The sequence below is a fragment of the Oncorhynchus keta genome, chromosome 30, assembly GCF_023373465.1.
Source record: "Oncorhynchus keta strain PuntledgeMale-10-30-2019 chromosome 30, Oket_V2, whole genome shotgun sequence".
NCBI classification, from domain to species: domain Eukaryota; kingdom Metazoa; phylum Chordata; class Actinopteri; order Salmoniformes; family Salmonidae; genus Oncorhynchus; species Oncorhynchus keta.
Window position 1 is genome coordinate 52681524 of NC_068450.1, and position 20413 is coordinate 52701936.

The following is a 20413-nucleotide window of genomic DNA, read 5'->3' on the forward strand; positions in this document are numbered from 1 at the left end:
TCAGTAAATGTAAAAACAAAAAAACAAATTGAAAATTCATCTTGATATGTAATTATGTACTCTTGTTTGTGTATTTCTGTCTTTTTATTATTTGTTGTGTTCATAATAAAAATTAAAAATAAATTGGAAAAAAATGATTAAAAAATATATATATTTAAAAATTAAGAAAATGTTACAACCCTTTTTCCTGGTCTTGTTTACTAGCTGTGTGTGTGTGTGTGTGTGTGTGTGTGTGTGTGTGTGTGTCTGTTCTTTCCTTACAGCTGAGTTTAAATGCCAGCCAGGGAGGTTCCAGTGTGGGACTGGTCTCTGTGCTCTGCCTCCGTTTATCTGTGATGGGGAGAACGACTGTGGAGACAATTCTGATGAAGCCAACTGTGGTGAGGACCTTTTATCATATTATACACATTTCTTCACATGTCTGGTCGTTATTGTAAAAGACAATGCATACTCATTACTTACCTGGTTAAATAAAGGAAATAAATGACACTCTCCATCCTATTCTGAATCCACCCCAAACGTTTCCCACAACTAACAAATACTACATTGTAGACTACCTTGGCTAAGGCTAACACCTTTGTTCATACTATCTACAGAATCCTACATCTGTCTATCTGGACAGTTCAAATGCAGGAAGCGACAGAAGTGCATCCCACTGAACCTGCGCTGTAACGGTCAGGACGACTGTGGAGACGGCGAGGACGAGACGGACTGCCGTAAGAATCAAATGATCCGTAGATGGATCTCTATAGATACGGTCTTAAAGAACAGGCTGACTACATGATGAAAGTTTGCCGGCTCTGTACGTTTTATCGGGAGATTTCAATTTCACTTGGCCATGAAAAATGAGGCCGCGCAAGACATAGATAATGAAGTATTGAAAAGGCTTTTGTTGTTAGCCCTCTGGTCATTTCTTTAGCGGGAGAGACAACCCTTTTGGTGAATGACAAAAGACAAGAAAGGAACAGTAGAGAGAAACTCAGACCCTGAACGGGCAGAATCTGTGACTTCCCCTCTGATTTTTAAGTCTCGGTCAATGATTCACCCTGTTAACAATTATCTTTGGATTACAAAAAGCCCCCAGACTTCTATGTTCATACTGCCATACCTGGTTAATTCTGCTCAAAGACACAAGGAAGGTCCATTATTAATAAAAGCCACATGTCCTTGTTATAACACGAAAAGGATGCGCATTTCTTTTCAGTTGACCTAGTTTGACTTCGCTGTGGAGTTTGATTGGAGTTTCATCCCATGCTTGTTATCCCTCCAGCTTGACATTTTCAAGTTCCGAACTTCTGGATGCTTCTTTCGCTTGTCTGAAATGTACAGTACCAGGTAAAGGTTGAGACAACTCCTCGTGTGTGAGAGAGACAGAAAGAAGGGTCTTAATAAGTACCTGGAATCACACCTGTCTGGTTGTCATCACGAATCAAAGTGACAGCTCTAAGATACACTGGAGCAAGGTCTCAAGACACACACACACCATCCATGAACACCTTATTAGATCCCAGTGATGGGCTAACGACTCATCTCACAGCTCCAGTCCCTAGAAGCAGTCTAATCTCCCTCCCTGCACCCCCTGAGCCCCTGTCTCTGGCTCACATCCAGCCCTAGCCGGGCTCAGTGGTTGAGCTGTGTTGCCCTGAGGCCACTGGGAACAGAGTGGGAACAGAGAGGAAGACACTGGTAATTGCACCAGCAGGGGGTTGAGCCAGGCTGGAGGGAGAGAGGGAGGGAGGTATAGGGAGGCTGGAGGAATGTACAGCACCAGGTAAAGTGTGTCTCTGTAGGCTCTGTTTGAACAAACCTAGCACAAGTGTAAATCTAAGCGCTGGCGGTAGAGCTGTAGGTTGGGGGGTGTGTCAGAAATATTTGTTGCTATTTTCACAACCAGATTTATGGGCGCAGTTGCTGGCGGTAGCGCGGAAGGGCTGGGTTTTGATTAATAAACAGGTTGACGGTGTATCGAGCTTTGACCTCTCACTGGCCAATCAGAACATGCTCCATGGCTAAATATGTGGTTGCTTCAAGTTGTCAAGAGCTTGGGATTATAAAGTTCTATCTGCAAAAATAGGATTCTGCAATGATTGGCATTAGAATTCCGAACCCGGCGTAAGTTCTTAAGGACACACCTCAAATATTTCCACCCCTCCCACCTCAGCGCAAACCAGCTGACATTAGACAGGTAAACGGACAAACCTGGCGTCAGGGCAGGAAAATGCCAGTGCGCCAGTTTTTACATGACGAATGTGCTTTTGACACTTGCGCCTCCTTACCGCCAACCGAAAATAGAGCACCGTGTGTGTTTGCGTGCGTGCGTGTGAGCGGCAGGGAGACAGAGAGAGGGTATTCCAGGAGCTGAGTCTCACCCAGGGTGCAGATTAGGGCAGACAGAAGGTTGGTTTAGCCTGCGTCTGAGGGGGATGCCTTTCTGAGACAGAGGGAGGTTTAACCAGGGCTAATCATGCTGGGAGGGCTGAGGGTTTAGAGATGCAGCTGGAGCTCTAACCACCTCCATCCCCCTCCTGCTGGGAAAGAGGAAGCTGTGCTCTGGGTGTCAAGGCACTGTGGCATAAGGAGGGGTGCAGAGGAAAAATTAATTTGACTTTCTCTATTGCTGCACGCCCTAGGTGTTGTATGCCACATATAAAACTATTTGTATGGATTTGATGTACCTACAATACATGTGTATTGCTATTGTTTTTATTGTCTTTATCATCTTGGTACCTTCAGTTGCCGACAAGTTTTGCAATTTTAGAACTGTCCGTTATTGTAACGCTCGTGATGGCGTCTCTTCTCACCTTTGTCCGCCCTGTTTATCTCCTGTGCCATCGGTCTCCACCCCCAGCTGAGAGCACCTGTTCTGCCAGCCAGTTCCAATGTAAGACCTCCCTGCACTGTATCTCGGCCCTGTGGGTGTGTGACGAGGACCCGGACTGTGCCGATGGATCGGACGAGGCCGACTGCGGTGAGTTCTACTGTTCTATGCTATTGTACCTTCAGAAAGTATGCACACACCTCTTGCCCCCCCACCCACATTTTTTTTTATGTTTACAAATTATTATTTTTTAAATGAAGAGCTTGAGTCATTATGTATTTAACCTCTTTGTCATGGCAAACCTAAAATAAGTTCAGGAGTAAAGATTTGCTTAACATGTCACAAATTGCATGGACTCACTCTTTGTGCAGTAATAGTGTTTAACGTGACTTTTGAATAACTACCTCATCTCTGCACCCCACACATACAATCATCTGTAACGTTCCTCAGTGAATTTGAAAGACAGATTCAACCACAAAGACCAGGGAGGTTTTCCAATAGCTCACAAAGAAGGGCAACTATGGGCAAAATAAATAAAACAAGCGGTCCATTGAATATAGTTATTAATTACACTTTGGATGTATCAATACAACCAGTCACTACATAGATATAGGCGTCCTTCCAATCTCAGTTGCCGGAAAGGAATGAAGACGCTCAGGGCTGTTACCGTTAGGCCAATGGTGGCTTTAAAACAGTTACAGAATTGAATGGCTGTGATAGGAGAAAACTGAGGCTGGATTAACAGCATTAATCTAAATGACGAAGTGACAAGACGGAAAATATTCCAAAACATTCATCCTTTTTTGCAATAAGGCAGTTAAGTTAATACTGCATAAAATGTGGCCAATAAATGTACTTCATGTGCTGAATAAAAAGCGTTATGTTTTGGGCAAATCCAACACAACACATCACTGAGTACCACTCTTTATATATTCAATCATGGTGGTGACTGCATCATGTTATGGGTATGCTCATCTGCAAGGATTATGGAGTTTTTTTAGGATAAAAAGAAACAGAATTGAGCTAAGCACAGGCAAAATCCTTGAGGAAAAGCTGGTTCACTCTGCTTTAAACCAGACACTGGGAGAATTCACCTTTCACCAAATTCACATTTCAGCAGGACAATAACCTAAAACACAAGGCCAGATATACACTGGAGTTGCTTACCAAGACAACGTTGAATGTTCCTGAGTTACAGTTTTGACTTAAAATGGTATTAAAAAGTATGGCAACACATGAGAAAATGGCAATTTGACAGAGCTTGAAGATTTTTAAAAATAATAATGCGCAGATATTGTACAATCCCATGTGTGCAAAGCTCTTAGAGACTTACCCAGAAAGACTCACAGCTGTAATCGCTGCCAATGGTGATTCTAACAAAACGTAATACAACAAAATGTGGAATAAGTCAAGGGGTGAATACTTTCTGAAGGCAATGTATGTTATATTATATTATATTCTAGTCTACAGTCTACAGGTTCCAAAAGGGTTCTTCGGTTGTCCCCATAAGAGAACCCTTTTGGGCTCAAGGTAGAACCCGGTTGGGTTCCATGTAGAATCCCCAAAAGGGTTCTACCTAGAACCAAAGGGGTTTCTTCAAAGGGTTCTCCTATGGGGACAGCCGAAGAACCCTTTTAGGTTCTAGATAGCAACTTTTTTAGTCTAGTCTTTTGTAGTCTAGTCTATTGTAGCAGTTTTTAATCACAATGGAATTGCCTACTCTAAGGGGACATCTGTAGCTCGACTTTGTGTTTCATTGTACTACATGCAAGCTTTGGCAGGTAAACGCAAATGTGTAGACTTAAACTGAATGTGATAGATAACGTTATGCAGACATCAACTGACATTTTTTACTGGTGACCACCTCATTAATGCTGACTGGTCTTTGATATGCTCATAAAGCACTTGTTAATATGGCCAGCTCCAGAGATTAGCTGGAGGAGGTTAAGTCCTTTCACTGGCTCTTCCTCTCATCAAATGGACTGCTCGGGCTTGACCTTGGCATTTCCACTGCTGCCTGTGCATTTAATGGTGACATTTCGGGAGATCGAGGGGATGACAGTAAGTTCTCTCCGTGATTTGAGTCGTTCTCTCTGGTTTTCAGTCAGTGCTCAATTTAAAAAAAAAAAACATTTTCTCTATGGGTCATATTTAAAAGGTTTCTTCTCTTACCGATGATATCCCGACAGATATTAAGCATGAGAGGAGACGTACACACTTACAGAACATATTGTATACACACACTGGCTTTAATTCACGAGAGGCTACAACTTTAGTGTTCTGGAATTCCCAGCATCGTATTTTTCTTTCTTAATTCTAGAATGTGATATAAATCTTTCAGGCATGGGAAGGAATGGATTTAGTATTCAACCGCCGCAGTGTGCTCAGGTCAAGTTTGAATTCTGTTAATGTCATACTAAGTTTGTTAATTAGCTCTCAGACATGGTACTGTGTGATTGTCAATTAATAATGCATGATGCATTTATCTTTTCTCCCCATTGTTCGATTTTAAAAGTCTGACAGGGAGATGAGAGGATATCACTTTGCTGATTCTACAGTGTTGGGACACCATGTAAAGACGGATTACTAGGTTGTTATTTTAGACAGGAAACAGGAAAGTTACTGTTCTTCCAGTCCTTCTTGTTGACAGTAGCAGGCGTTTTATATGCAGTATGTAATGTCTCACTCTTTATCGGCCATCGCCTCGTCTTCCTTAGAGGAAACTCAAGGGACCGACGATCACCGTCACACACACCTGGCAATATGCAAAAACGTCAACATGGATCCCGTGTCGGAACACTTTGGTTGTTTTACGCCTTCATGGACTGTCTTGTTGTTTCTGTGCCTAGATGAGAAGACATGCGGTCCTCATGAGTTCCGTTGCCAGAACAACAACTGTGTCCCGGAACACTGGAGGTGTGACGGACAGAGTGACTGTGGCGACAACACAGATGAACAGAACTGCAGTAAGTCCCTCCCTCGTCTCCGGTCTGTTGTTCACGCTGGAAGGAATGACCTTGGAATGAACTTTTGCTCACTCCCTGACACTATAACTAGAGCCTTGTGTTTTGCGCAATCATGTGACGTAGCAAAATGCTATCTTGTATCTGAAGCCTTCTCCAGAAATGACAATTGCGCCAGAATTGAAGGCGATTGTCTTGAGTATGATGCTGGATCATCTGACACACAAAAAAGAAAAGAGGAACGTTCAATGAAAACGCTTTAAGGGTTCAAATCCAGGTCAGGTTACATGACTGCGCAGAATACAGCCACCTAATATGACCACCAACAAATACTTCTGCTTGGTATGATGAGGAATGTCCTGGGGAAACATGCCTCACTGTCATGCGCCTAAAATCACTGTCATTCCTTATTCCCTTACACCTCTCAGAGCCAGCCACCTGCCCCTCCAGGGACTTTGTGTGTGACAACGGAGAGTGCATCTCGGCTCGTTTCCATTGTGACGGTGACAGGGACTGTGCTGATAACTCTGATGAAAAAGGCTGCGAGACGCGCTCGTGCCCCGCGGACCAGTTCCAGTGTCTCAATCACCTCTGCATCTCCAACAAGTGGCTCTGTGACGGCCAGGAGGACTGTAAGACGGGGGAGGACGAGAGGAACTGCCAAGGACCTGGTATGAGCTCACAGACACGCTCGCACGGACACACACACGTACACATGCACACTTGATTACTTACTGTATAGCTGTTGGGTATATGTCGGATAGCTGTTGCTGGCTGCGGCTGTAGGTGGGGACTTGCTTTCACTGTCTTACTCAGATCAACCGTGTTGATACTGCCCTCCGTTGGAAAGCATGCTTGTGTGTCACACATCTTGTGACTGTTTGTTCGTTTGTGTTTGTTTGTGTTCAGCAACAGTTGCAGTTTTATGATGTCCCCAGTAAGCGTAGATACAGTTAGCTTACTGTCTTGCATTGACAGTTCGAAAATAACCCTTAATGCCTTTAGAAACCAACAGAGGTATTCCCACACGTGGACCAATTCTCCGTCGACAGCAATTACAGATTTCACTCCACTCTCGTATATCCTTACATTCATTGTGCTTCATTGCATGAATTGAATGTATGCCAAACTTGAAGTCTTGTGGAGGAATAAATGCAAGGCCAGAGTAGCTTCAAGGCACTTCAAATCTCGAGCAGATGGTTCGATATCAGCAAGCTGGTCTTCTCTCCTGTCTGCTAACCGAAGGTGTGAAATTAAAATGAGCTTTGTCTCTCTCACCGAGATGCCTCTGCCTGTCTGCCTGTCTGCCTGTCTGCCTGTCTGCCTGTCTGCCTGCCTGCCTGCCTGCCTGCCTGCCTGCCTGCCTGCCTGCCTGTCTGCCTGCCTGTCTGCCTGTCTGTCTGTCTGTCTGTCTGTCTGTCTGTCTGTCTCTGTCTGTGTCTGCCTGTGTCTGCCAATTCAATTGCTTTATTGGCATGATTTAACAATGTACACATTGCCAAAGCATACTTTGGCAATGGAATGATTCATTAACAACGTCATCAAAAATCATCAAGATTGTCACAAAGAGGAAAATCACTAAGAACAATAATCAAGGGTGTGGTGGATGGGGTTTGTATTAGAAATATAAATCGCTGAGAAAATAAATAACACGAAGGCATGTGCAGGTTTGTTGGTCTGTCTCTCTCTCTTTCTCATAACAACTCGTTTTTTTTACAAATATTTTCTTTATATATTTATATGGAAAGTACCTGTGGACAGCTGTGGCTGCACTTGCACTGTAAATTCCTCCAATTGGAAGGGCCACGCCGTGACATGCATGAAAAAGCTTTCCCCCCCTCTCTCCCAGTGAGTCCAGGTGGGAGCGAGACTGAATTGCTTTGATTGGTCCAAAGTGCTCCAAAACATGTTAGGAATAGCACTCAGAATGAACAGTGTTGCACTTGTATACCAGGTGGTGTCGTGGGCCAGTTGAGAAGTATTTTCAGCACCGGTTTAATGGGGATTGTCTATGTCGTCAGCTTCTTTCTATCTAGTGTGGTCCTGCGTGGTTCAGTTGGTAAGAGCGTGGCGCTAGCATCATCGAGGTCGTGGGCTCAATAACTACGCGTAAATACGAATGTACCGGTATGCGCTCACTGTACTGTAAGTGATTTTGAATAAAAGTGCTATGTTACCTGTTTCAGCGGTCCTTCCGTCCTGCGCCCTGAGTGAGTATGAGTGTGTCGGGGGAGGCTGTGTGTCGGCCCGCCTGAGGTGTGATGGCCAGAGAGACTGCTCAGATGGATCTGATGAGGTGAGTGCTCCCTGATGAAGCCCTGATTGTAGTCGCTGAGCCTCATCTGTGCGATAATGCAGGATACCTTTCACGTCTGTTTGCCTTCAATGTATGCCACTTGTTCTTAAGGTCATCAACATTGGAAAATGTGACCTAATTATCTTGCGTCATATTTTCATGGAGAATCCCCATGAAATGGTGTTGAATGATGGCTCGCACTACTCATCTTTGTGTAAAATGTAAAGCCTGCTTTGGTCAATCAACATCCTTACCTCTCAAATACCTGGATACAGATAGTTTGGTCTTTTCTTTTGCTCGTTTCCTCCAAACATCAGGGTCCCTTTAGGATCTCAGTGTAATTACAACCATGCTCTTGGTTCAGAGTCAGTAGTTCACGTCCATGCAGTGGCAGCCTACCTCTTTTAATAAGGTCTTTCTCCACAGCCAACAGAGTCCCCTGGAGAGAGCAACGTCATCCTAGACTCATGCATTATATATTAAAGCAATTTCCCCAAAGGCCAAGTACATGTTGATTAATTCAACGCATAACTCAGAGTTTGTAACACATCATTCTGTCATGTTTTGTACAAAATAAAATGAGCATTTGATCTGAAAATGACAATGGTCATTGTCATTCTTCGTCTTCGTCTTCTTCTTCTACGCATACATCATAATGTAATGTTAAGGCTTGGACAAGCCTTTTTGAGACTTGGCAGTGGAATGGCTTGGTGGCAGACAGGGGTGTGTGTGTTTGTTGTTCTTGAGGTGTGTGTGTATTGTGCCGACAGGTAGACTGTGTGAGGGAGTGCAGGGAGGATGAGTTCCTGTGCCTGAACCGAGCTCACTGCATCCCCAGCCGCTGGCACTGTGATGCCCTGCCTGACTGTGTGGATCACAGTGACGAGCATAACTGTGTCCAGGGTGAGCCTAGAACACACACATACGCGCACACACACACACTAACACACTAACACACACACACACTCACACACAATGTTCTTTAAAACATGTGTGATGTATTATTCACTCAGTCTGTATTATGTTAAAACTGTGTGTCCATTGCGGTCTCCCTTCATTCAGAGTGCTCTCTGTAATTGGGAGGAAAGGTTGATGGGTGCAGTGGTGTAAAAAATTACCCAATTGTCGTACTTGAGTGAAAGTAAATATCCCTTAATAGAAAATGAGTCAGGTTAAAGTGAAAGTCACCCAGTAAAATATTGATTGAGTAAAAGTCTAAAAGAATTTGGTTTTAAATATACTTAAGTATCTAAATAAATAATTGCTAAAATATACTTAAATATCAAAAGTAAAAGTATAATTAATTTCAAATACTTTATATTTAGCAAACCAGACAGTACTGATTTCTTGCTTTTTAAAATTTACGGATAGCCAGGGGCACACTCAGACATTTACAAGCAAAGCACATGTGTTTAGTGAATCTGCCAGTTCAGAGGCAGTAGGGAGAGATGCACTTGTCTCTTGATAAGTGCATGAACTTTCTATTTTCCTATTCTGCTAAGCATTCAAAATGAGTAATTTGGGGTGTCAAAGACAATGTATGGAGTAAAAAGTACATTCTTTTCTTTAAGAATGTAGTGAAGTAAATGTACATGTTATCTAAAATATAAAAAGGAAAGTAGAGATAACTACTTAAGTAGTTAAGTATTTTTACTTTAGTACTTTACACCACTGGATGGGTGAGGCAAGTAGAAAGATGGTTGCAGTATTAATCAATATAATGAGAAACAGCTGTTACCGCATCTTCTCAGAAAAGCATTCAAGCTCAACATATTGCAGAGGTGTGGACTCAAGTCACATAGTGGTTTACTTTCCACGCAGTTAGACACAGTAGTCGCAGCATCGCACTTTCAAAATAAATCAACCGATTGGAACCGATTGGCTGGTGAAACACACACACTGTCCACTGATTGGACCAGCAAACGGTCAATCAACACAGGTTGGATGAGCTCGTGAACAGATTGCTAATTTGCTGTACAGCTATAGGATCGGGTGCAGCGCAGTGTCAAATTGTAGGGGGAGAGGATTGCTATAAATATGCAGCTCCCAAAAAATGTTTGATAATAGAGAATATAAACTGTTTATTTGGCAAGCACACGATCAATGGGGCATCAAGCAACAATTACTAGAATAGGCCTACTGGTCTTTTGGTATGTCAATCATATTTATGGGACAAATCTTATTTTTGGTGAAAAACAACATTGTAGTGAAAAATCATATGTAGGGGAAAAAAACATTTTGTTTCCTACTAAATTGTTTCTCTTGCAGCAGCCCACTCTTGCCGTGCGGATGAGTTCATCTGTACCAACACACTGTGTAAGCTTTACATCTGGGTGTGCGATGGAGAGGATGACTGTGGAGATAACTCTGATGAAGACTCGGACATGTGTGCTAAACTGCCGTGTCCACCAAGCAGACCCTACCGCTGTCGGAACGACAGGGTGTGTCTGCGCTCGGAGCAGGTGTGCAACGGAGTCGACGACTGTGGGGACATCTCCGATGAAGAGGACTGTGGTGAGTTCAATCATATCTGTTCACTTTTGAACTTAATCATTCAGATGATCACAAATGACCCAGGATCACAGAGCTCCTCTGTTTTGTCTACATTTGTCTTTATTTTAGCTGGGAGTCTCTTTTAGACCAATATCTATTTTACAAGGGAGTCCTGTACATACGCAATTTACAAATATAACATCATACAAACATACAAGATTACAAATCATACTGAAGAGAAACAATCCCATTTGTTAGCAAAGAGGTCCCCAATCAATCCTTTGAACTGCTCGAGAGGCACCATTACATCTAGTTATATAGCTGACTAATAGCTATTGTGTGTGCACGCACGCACGCACACGTCCATCGCTGTTAGTGTAAAAAATGCAGATGTCAATAGCCTAGCTATGGTGTTGAAACATGCCTGTTCTGTCTTTGGCCCCATGGCTGTTACCTTCTCCCCCTGGCTTGTCCTGTATCCTGGATCTGAAGATGTGATGCGGACCCCAAGGCCCTGTGGTAAGGTGGAGTTCACCTGCAGAAACCATCGCTGCATCCCGCAGGAGCTGCAGTGTGACCTGTTCGATGACTGTGGAGACGGGGGCTCGGATGAACAGGACTGTAAAGGTGGTACGTGGCTTCTAAAGTCCCTCGCTCTTCCTTTGTCCCTCTATCTCTCTTTCTTTCTAAATATCGATATCGATCTTGATCTGTCTTTGTCTCTGTCTCTGTCTCTCTCGTCTTTGTCTTTGTCTCTCTCGCTCTCTGTATATATCTGTCTCTCTCTCTCTATGCCTGTCTGTCTGTCTCTGCACATTTCAGTTCAGGTTCAGTTCATTTCAGTACTCCCAAGAAAGATTGTATAAGGAAAGAAGGCAGGATAAGTCCTACAAAAATCTTCCAAATAAATGCTCTCTCCTGGATCGAACATTCTGAAACAAAAACAAAGCTGAAATAAAACCATAAAATACTGCATTCTAGCCCCTGATTTTGGGCACTGTCAGCATTTGGGGCGGCAGGTAGCCTAGTAGTTAGAGCATTGGGCCAGTAACCAAAAGGTTGCTGGATTGAATTCCCGAGCTGACAAGGTAAAAATCTGTTATTCTGAACAAGGCAGTTAACTCAGTTCCTCAGTAGGCTGTTGTTGTAAATAAGAATTTGTTCTTAACTACCTTGCCTGGTTAAATAAATAAAAGATCTGTGCACTCAGGGTATGTTTATTCCCAGCACGTAAAGTACTCTATTTACAAAAGCTGAATGAGAGAGAAAAGGGCTGTGCTAATTTATGTTTTTTTTATTCAAATCACCATGTTACACTCTTAGAGACAAATACATGAAAGGGTTCTTCGGCTGTCCCCATAGGAGAACCCTTTGAAGAACCCTTATTGGTTCCAGGTCGAACCCTTTTGGGTTCCATGTAGAAAACCAAAAACGGCTTTACCTGGAACCAATAAGGGTTCTTCTATGGGAACAGCCGAAGAGCCCTTTTTCGGGACCCTTTTTTCTAAAGAGTGCACAAACAGCATCCAACTTCCACCATATAACGATGTGTTATTGTGACGTCCGTGTTTTATACAGTGGTTTCCGAGGAAGGAGTATGTGGAGAGAGAGCGGATCTATGTGGAGATGACGCATTCTGCAATGATACAGGAACCGATTCACTCTGTCAGTGCAAGGCCGGCTTTCAGAGGAGCCAGAGCACGAGGCAGTGTGAAGGTACAGTACGGTGATGATGTCGCCTTTGACCTCCTCCGTCTCCGGGTTTTCTTTGGCATTCACTTGCTGCTGAGAGTTTGAAACGTTACGTCGCCTTTCGAAATAGAGAGCAGACAGCGAGAAGGCCACACTTCACAGTACATGTCTGTGGTTATCACTGCAGAAAAGCTCTGATAGCTCCTGTTCACCGGACAACGGCAATGCGCAGCGTAGCTACTCTGCCTTTGCTTTCTTTTGGATAAATGTGTCGGGCGAGTTTTAGATATGAACCATCAGAGATAGAGTTTGTACTACTCCTAAGAGGTTATCCCTGTGTATTGAAGGACAGAGCTCAGACAGAATTGTGGCGAAAGCTCTTTTGATTATTTGTGGCTTGACGGGAATTATAGCCTTCGTTCTTTGTCTTTTTCTCAGAGATCAATGAATGCCTTCAGTTTGGCATGTGCTCTCACTACTGCACCAATACTAAAGGATCCTTCAAATGCACGTGTGACCGTAACTTTAAAGAAATCGATGGCGAATGTATTACCAAAGGTAAGAGCTTACCATTGCTATTTTGATGACACATACAGTACATAATCAGATGCATGACAATTTGATATGCACACATCACATCGAAATTCTACTTAATTATGCTTGATGCATCACAATTATTCTGATTGCTACGATCTGTTTTGCTTCAAATATGCTAATTGTGTAGTCTGGAATGTACACTCTTTATTTATATTATTTTCCTTTGTGTTTTTTCTTCTACCTTTAATGAACTCGACGGGCAGGACCAGAGGATCAAGTGCTCTACGTAGCTAATGACACTGAAATCCGAAGTTTTGTCTATCCGTTTAAGCAGAGCCACGGACAGAAGCTGCATCCTCGCATCGAGGACAATGCTAAAATCATTGGGATGGACGCTCTTTTTCACCGACACAAGTTTGTCTGGGCCACACAGTTTAACCCTGGTGGAATGTTTTACAAAGACATCGTAGACAGAAGTCTCACGAAATCAAATAGCGGAATCATAGTAAGTAAAGGGTTTGAGTGGGCTGGAGGTGGAGGGTTATTACTTATTATAAACTAGGTAGTTCAAGCCTTGATTGCTGATTGGCTGAAAGCTGTGGTATATTAGACCATATACACTCTAAATATGCTCCCAACAATTCAAATAGCGGAATCATAGTAAGTAAAGGGTTTGAGTGGGCTAGCGGAGGGTTATTACTTAATCTAATCATTGTTATTACTGTATCTGAATGTTTTTGTATCTGTTAATTCACACTCTAAATATGCTCCCAACAATTTAGTTGTACCCGTTAAATTGTTGGGAGCATCATTTAGTATGCGACATTATTTTTTTATACAGTTTACCCTCAGTCAGCACCTCTAAACATTTTTGGGTTTGCTTTAACATATTCATCTGTTCCATATTAACAGTGTTGGGATTAGTTACTTGAATAGGTAATATATTACTTTGTGGAAAGTAAATGCATTGTATTACTCATTATAGTACTTTGTGATACTTTCATGAAACAAATCTCTAACTCTCGCAGTTTGTTTGACGGTCAGAGGGAGCAAGGCGAGCCGTTCACGTTCTATCAAATATAGGCTACTTGCTAACTCAGATTTGATCACTAATTTCTCATTTCATCTATGGCGATGCTTTACTTTTTTGTTGTGAACAATAATTATTTTGTTTTTCTTGCAAGTCCTAGACAATTACAATTTCAAGATACCAAACATACCAATATGTACATACCAATATGTACAGGGGGACAAGAAACAAACAAGATATAAAAATATATATTTTTTTAAACATACAAACAAAAAAGAACAAAACAGATTAAATACAAATGCAGTCAGTCTATTCACGTTTGATTCTCAAAGGCTACCAACCCAGAGCCAAGTCCAAGTACATAAGCAACCAAAATCTGTAAAGGGCAATACCCGGTTCAAACCAATTCCTTAGAATTGTTTTTTTGCCTGCTGTTATTGCAGCCATAACAATCCGCCTCTCTTGATAAGATAACGAAATGCTAGGGCTACAACCAAGCAAGAGGGATGGTTTGTTCAGGTATGTTCCTGCCTTGAATAACATTTATAATATTAACAACATAAACCCAAAGAGTCTTCACTGGTACACAGCTCCAAAACATATGCATATAATTGCCCACCTCAGATTGGGGACATTCATTACCTCAATTATTTCAATAAAGAGTGGTAGCCTGGTTTTCAACACTGTATGGAGTCCCATAAAAGATGAGGCAGTATTTTGCTTTATCCCAGAATAAGGATCCCAGAATATTAATGCCCATGATTTTGGTAGTGTATTCCTATGTCCTTAAAGAATGACGTTGGGGGAGGAAGTTAATTAATACCGGGGAGTATATTCATTTGAATAACCAAAACGCTCACATAAAGAGTAACACGAAATGGACACCATCTACTTAGAGCTTTATTTTCTCGAATGTTGCACTAAAATTCTCATTAACTATGACTTTCAAATTGGATCGAATTGAAATGCCCAGTTATGTAAATCCCTAAAGTGATAGGTAAAGGGGGTAATGTGACTTGTTTGGCTGTGGGGTTTAGAGGCATATAGCCAGAGAAGGAGCCAAATTCTTTAAAGAGGTCAAGTACAGGTGATATACTGTTCAATCAGAAAGAATTTAGACCCCTTGACTTTTTCCACATTTCGTTACGTAACAGCATTATTCTAAAATGTATTAAATAGTTCTTAATCCTCATCAATCTACACACAATACCCCATAATGACAAATCAAAAACAGGTTTTTATAAATTTTTGCAAATGTATAAAATAATGTAAGCTGAAATATCACATATACATAAGTATTCAGGCCCTTTACTCAGTACTTTGTTGAACCACCGGAGATTACAGTATCAATTCTTCTTGGGTATGACACTCCAAGCTTAGCACATCTGTATTCTGGCATTTTCTCCCATTCTTCTCTCCAGATCCTCTCAAGCTCTGTCAGCTATTTTCATGTCTCTCCAGAGATGTTCGATCGGGCTCTGGCTGGGCCACTCAAGAACACTCAGAGACTTTCCCGAAGCCACTCCTGTGTTTTCTTGGCTGTGTGCTTAGGGTTGTTGTCCTGTTGGAAGGTGTACCTTCACCCCAGTCTGAGGTCCTGAGTGCTCTGGAGTAGGTTTTCATCAAGGATCTCTCTGTACTTTAGTCCGTTCATCTTTCCCTCGATCCTGACTAGTCCCTCAGTGCTTGACGCTGAAAAACATCCCCACAGCATCATGATGCCACCACCATGCCTCACTGTAGGGATGGTGCCAGGTTTCCTCCAGACGTGACACTTGGCAATCAGGCCGAAGAGTTCAATCTTGGTTTCATCAGACCAGAGAATCTTGTTTATCATATACTCTTAAGGTGCCTTTTGGTAAACTCCAAGCGGGCTGTCATGTGCCTTTTACTGAGGATTGGCTTATCATCTAGCTACCATAAAGGCCTGATTGGTTAAGTGCTGCAGAGATGGTTGTCATTCTGGAAGATTCTCCCATCACAACAGAAGAACTCTAGAGCTCTATCAGAGTGACCATCGCGTTCTTGGTCACCTCCCTGACCAAGGCCCTTCTACCCCGATTACTCAGTTTGGCCTTGCGGCCAGCTCTAGGAAGAGTCTTGGTGGTTCCAAACTACTTCCATTTAAGAATGATGGAGGCCACTGTGTTCTTGGGGACCTTTTTTTGTACCCTTCACCAGATCTGTGACTTGAAACAATCCTGTCTCGGAGCTCTACAGACAATTCCTTTGACCTTATGGCTTGGTTTTTGCTCTGACATGCACTGTCAACTGTTGGACCTAATACAGTTGAAGTCAGAAGTTTACATACACATACACGCAAATTTCTTGTTAACAAACTATTGTTTTGGCGAGTCGGTTACGACATCTACTTTGTGCATGACACAAGTAATTTTTACAACAATTGTTTACAGACAAATTATTTAACTTATAATTCACTATTATCACAATTCCAATGGGTCAGAAGTTTACATACACTAAGTTGACTGTGCCTTTAAACAGCTTGGAAAAATCCAGAAAATTATGTCATGGCTTTAGAAGCTTCTGATAGGCTAATCGACATTATTTGAGTCAATTGGAAGTGTACCTGTGGATGTATTTCAAGGCCCATCTTCAAACCAAACTCTGTGCCTCTTTGTTTGAAATCATGGGCAAATCAAAAGAAATCAGCCAAGACTTCAGAAAAAAAATGTAAACCTCCACAAGTCTGTTTCATCCTTGGGAGCAATTTCCAAATGCCTGAATGTACCACGTTCATCTGTACAAACAGTAGTACGCAAGTAGAAACACCGTGGTAATCAATCCCAGAACCACAGCAAAGGACCTTGTGACGATGCTGGAGGACACAGGTACAAAACTATCTATATCCACAGTAAAACACGTCCTATATCGTCATAACCTGAAAGGCCTCTCAGCAAGGAAGAGGCCACTGCTCCAAAACCACCATAAAAGCCAGACTCTGGTTTGCAACCGCACATGGGGACAAAGATCGTACTTTTGGGAGAAATGTCCTCTGGTCTGATGAAACAAAAATAGAACTGTTTGGCCATCGTGATGATCATCGTTATGTTTGGAGGGAAAAGGGAGAGGCTTGCAAGTCGAAGAACACCATCCCAAATGTGAAGCACGAGGTGAAGCAACATCTTCAACCAGGGAGTCTTGAATAAGACAGTCAGGAAGTTAAAGCTTGGTCGCAAATGGGTCTTCCAAATGGACATTTGCCCAAAGCATACTTCCAAAGTTGTGGCAAAATGGCTTAATTATGGATAGGTGGGGTGGTAGCGTCCCACCTGGCCAACGTCCGGTGAAAGTCAAATTAAAATACTATAAATATTAAACTTTCATGAAATCACAAGTGCAATACCTCAAAATAAAGCTTAAATTGTTGTTAATCCGGCCAAGGTGTCAGATTTCAAAAAGGCTTTACGGCGAAAGCAAACCATGTGATTATCTGAGGACAGTGTCCAGCACACAAATGCATAAAAAAAACATTTCAACCAGGGAGTTGAGACACGAAAGTCAGAAATAGCGATATAATATATGCCTTACCTTTGAAGATCTTCTTCTGTTGGCACTCCAAAATATTCCAGTTACATTATAAATGGTCCTTTTGTTCGATAAATTCCTTCTTTATATCCATAAAAACTCAGTTTAGCTGGCGCGCTTCAATCAATAATCCACTCGGTTTCTCTCCGTCAAAATGCATACAAAATGAATCCCAAACGTTACCAATGAACTTATCCAAACAAGTCAATCAACATTTATAATCAAACCTTAGGTACCCTAATACGCAAATAAACAATACATTTTAAGACAGAGAATCGTTATTGTCTTTACCGATTAACAAAAAGAGCGCGCTCTCTTGGCCATTCACTTGGAAACACTACAGCCAAAATGGGAGCCACTTAGAAAAACTACAACTTCTCCCTAATTTTTCCAAAAACCAGCCTGGAACTCTTTCTAAAGACTGTTGACATCTAGTGGAAGCCCTAGGAACTGCAATTGGGGACGATTTCGCCCTATCATGAAAGTGCCAGGCATTGAAATCAGTGGTATGCTAAAAAAAAATGTGATGGTTTGTCCTCAGGGTTTTGCCTGCCATTTCAATTCTGTTATACTCACAGACATTATTTAAACAGTTTTCAGAAACTTTTGAGTGTTCTCCATCCAAATCTACCAATTACAACCCCCCCCCGAGTGACGATTGAGCTAATGTGATTAGTATGACATTGTAAGTAACAAGAACATTTCCCAGGACATAGCTATGTCTTATATGGGCAGAAATCTTAAATTATTGTTAATCTAACAGCACTGTCCCATTTACAGTAGCTATTACATTGAAAAATACCAGGCTATTGTTTGAGGAGAGTGCACAACAAAAAAACTTATCACGGCAACTGGTTTGATACTTTCACATCTGAAGGTAAATAATGTACTTACCTTCAGTAATATTGCTCTGATTTGTCATCCTGAGGGTCCCAGAGATAAAATAAATTGTTATGTTCAAATGTAGGAACATGGTTCTACAGTTTGAACCTCTGCTGCCCCCTCCCCCCTCCCATCTAGATGTGTGAAGGTTACTGGCTTTTCTGTAGGGAAGCTAATTATCCATAATTTATGACATTCCTGGGAGTGTGTAAACTGACATGTTTTATTGTATGTTCTCTATAGTTATGTACTTGAAAATGTATCAGTTGACCAATTCGGCACATTTGGGCAGACCTGATACAACATTTTGAACAGCAATGTAATGGTTCATTGGATCAGTCTAAAACTTTTCACATACACTGCTGCCATCTAGTGTCCAAAAGATAAACTGAGCCTAGTCTCCTAAGTAATATAATGTCTTTTCTCTTGCATTTCAAAGCTGATGGAACAAAAACAAAATATTTAAAACGCATTTGTTTCTTTCTGTGTATTATCTTTTACCAGATCTAATGTGTTATATTCTCCTACATTAATTTCACATTTCCACAAAGTGTTTCCTTTTAAATGGTATCAAGAAGCTACAGGCTGTTAGATTGTCGTTTTAGGCGAAAATTGAAGAAGAAAGGTCTGATCCTTAAGAGGTTTTTAAGAGAAAGGGAAGGAAGTACCTAGGAATTTAAAAGGACAACATCTTCCTATAGTCTTTAGGAAACTCAGAAGTATCCTTCTTTGAATAAAAAGTAGTTAAAGTATGATTGATTAATTTGGGAGGGTACAAAGTTCCCTGTTTATTGTCCCTAATAACATCAATAGATGACAAATGTTCAGTTTGCTTCAGTTTCATTGCCAAGTGCTTACTCAGTCTATTCGCGTTCTCATAGTCATTCTGTCTCGCTTTCAAATGAATAAATTCAGTCCTAGAACTAGTCACCATCTTTTTTCTCCGTTTTAAATGGGGTGAGTTATCTCTGCCCATCTTTGTTACTTCCCATAGTGTATGTGGGCCTACCCCTGGTTGTGCATTAACCTGTAAGAAATCATTAATGCCAGTCAAAATGTAGTTTAAGAATTCCATACCACTATTTCTTAAAACTTGTGAATCCTAGAAAAATCTCAAAATAAATTGATAACGGAGAATGGTCAGATAACAGCATAGTTAAAATCTCTGCATGGGATGTACATTTCAGAAAAACAGGGGAGGTGAAGACATAAACAATTGGTGAGAAAGACTGATGATGGGGAGAAAATAAGATCATCTCTAGTACAAGGATTTCTTAGGGGCCAGGCATCCACAGTGTTCATGTCATCTAAAAAGGTCTTAATATAATTTGAAGGTTCCCAGAGTGCCAAGATATTAGCACTGGTGATATTAATAGTAGGATCTAGAGCCAAGTGAAAATCTCCCCCAAGGATGGTCACTGAGTCTGGGAAGTCTAGCAATTTAAGCTTCCGGTCTTTTGTTGCATTTGTTGCGTAAATGGCGGACAAACATAATGTAGTGCCATTAATAGTAACAGAGGTATAACAATACTGTTCATCAATGTCTCCCCCAGAGACCCCCACCTTCATATTAAGATTCCTCTTAATTACTTCGGTTTTGTTTGGGGCACAAGAGGAGGCTATTATCTTGTAAAATATGTTCTGAAGTCTATTGATATCAGTGGCTTTCAAATGGCTCTACTGCAGTAGCCGAAATCAATATTTTTGCATTGTAAGTACTCTAAACAAGTTAAGACGAATCAAATCAAAACAAATGTATTTGTCACATGCGCCGAATACAACATAGACCTTACAGTGAAATGCTTACTTACAAGCCTTTATCCAACAATGCAGTTTTATGAAAAATAAGTGTTGAGTAAAAAAAAAATAGTTAAAAAATAGTTAAAACAAAATAACAGTAGCGAAGCTATATACAGGGGATACTGGTACAGAGTCAATGTGCGGGGGCACAGTTTAGTCTATCCATGAGTCAGCTTGAGATGTAAATATATCCAAGAGCCAGACATTTGAAAACACTTTGCACAGAGTTGAGATAGAAATACTGTTTAGACAGACACATAAATTAAAAACATGACATAAAACTCCAAATTGATCGTGCAGACTACAATTGTGAATACATACAATTATATAGTATTAAAATGTATTTAAATTAACCA

General features: G+C 41.4%; 1 pseudogene; it reads left to right on the plus strand.

Moving 5' to 3' along the window:
* The window catches only part of LOC118363991 (low-density lipoprotein receptor-related protein 1B-like), a 178882-nt pseudogene that overhangs the window by 138306 nt on the left and 20163 nt on the right, over positions 1-20413 (plus strand).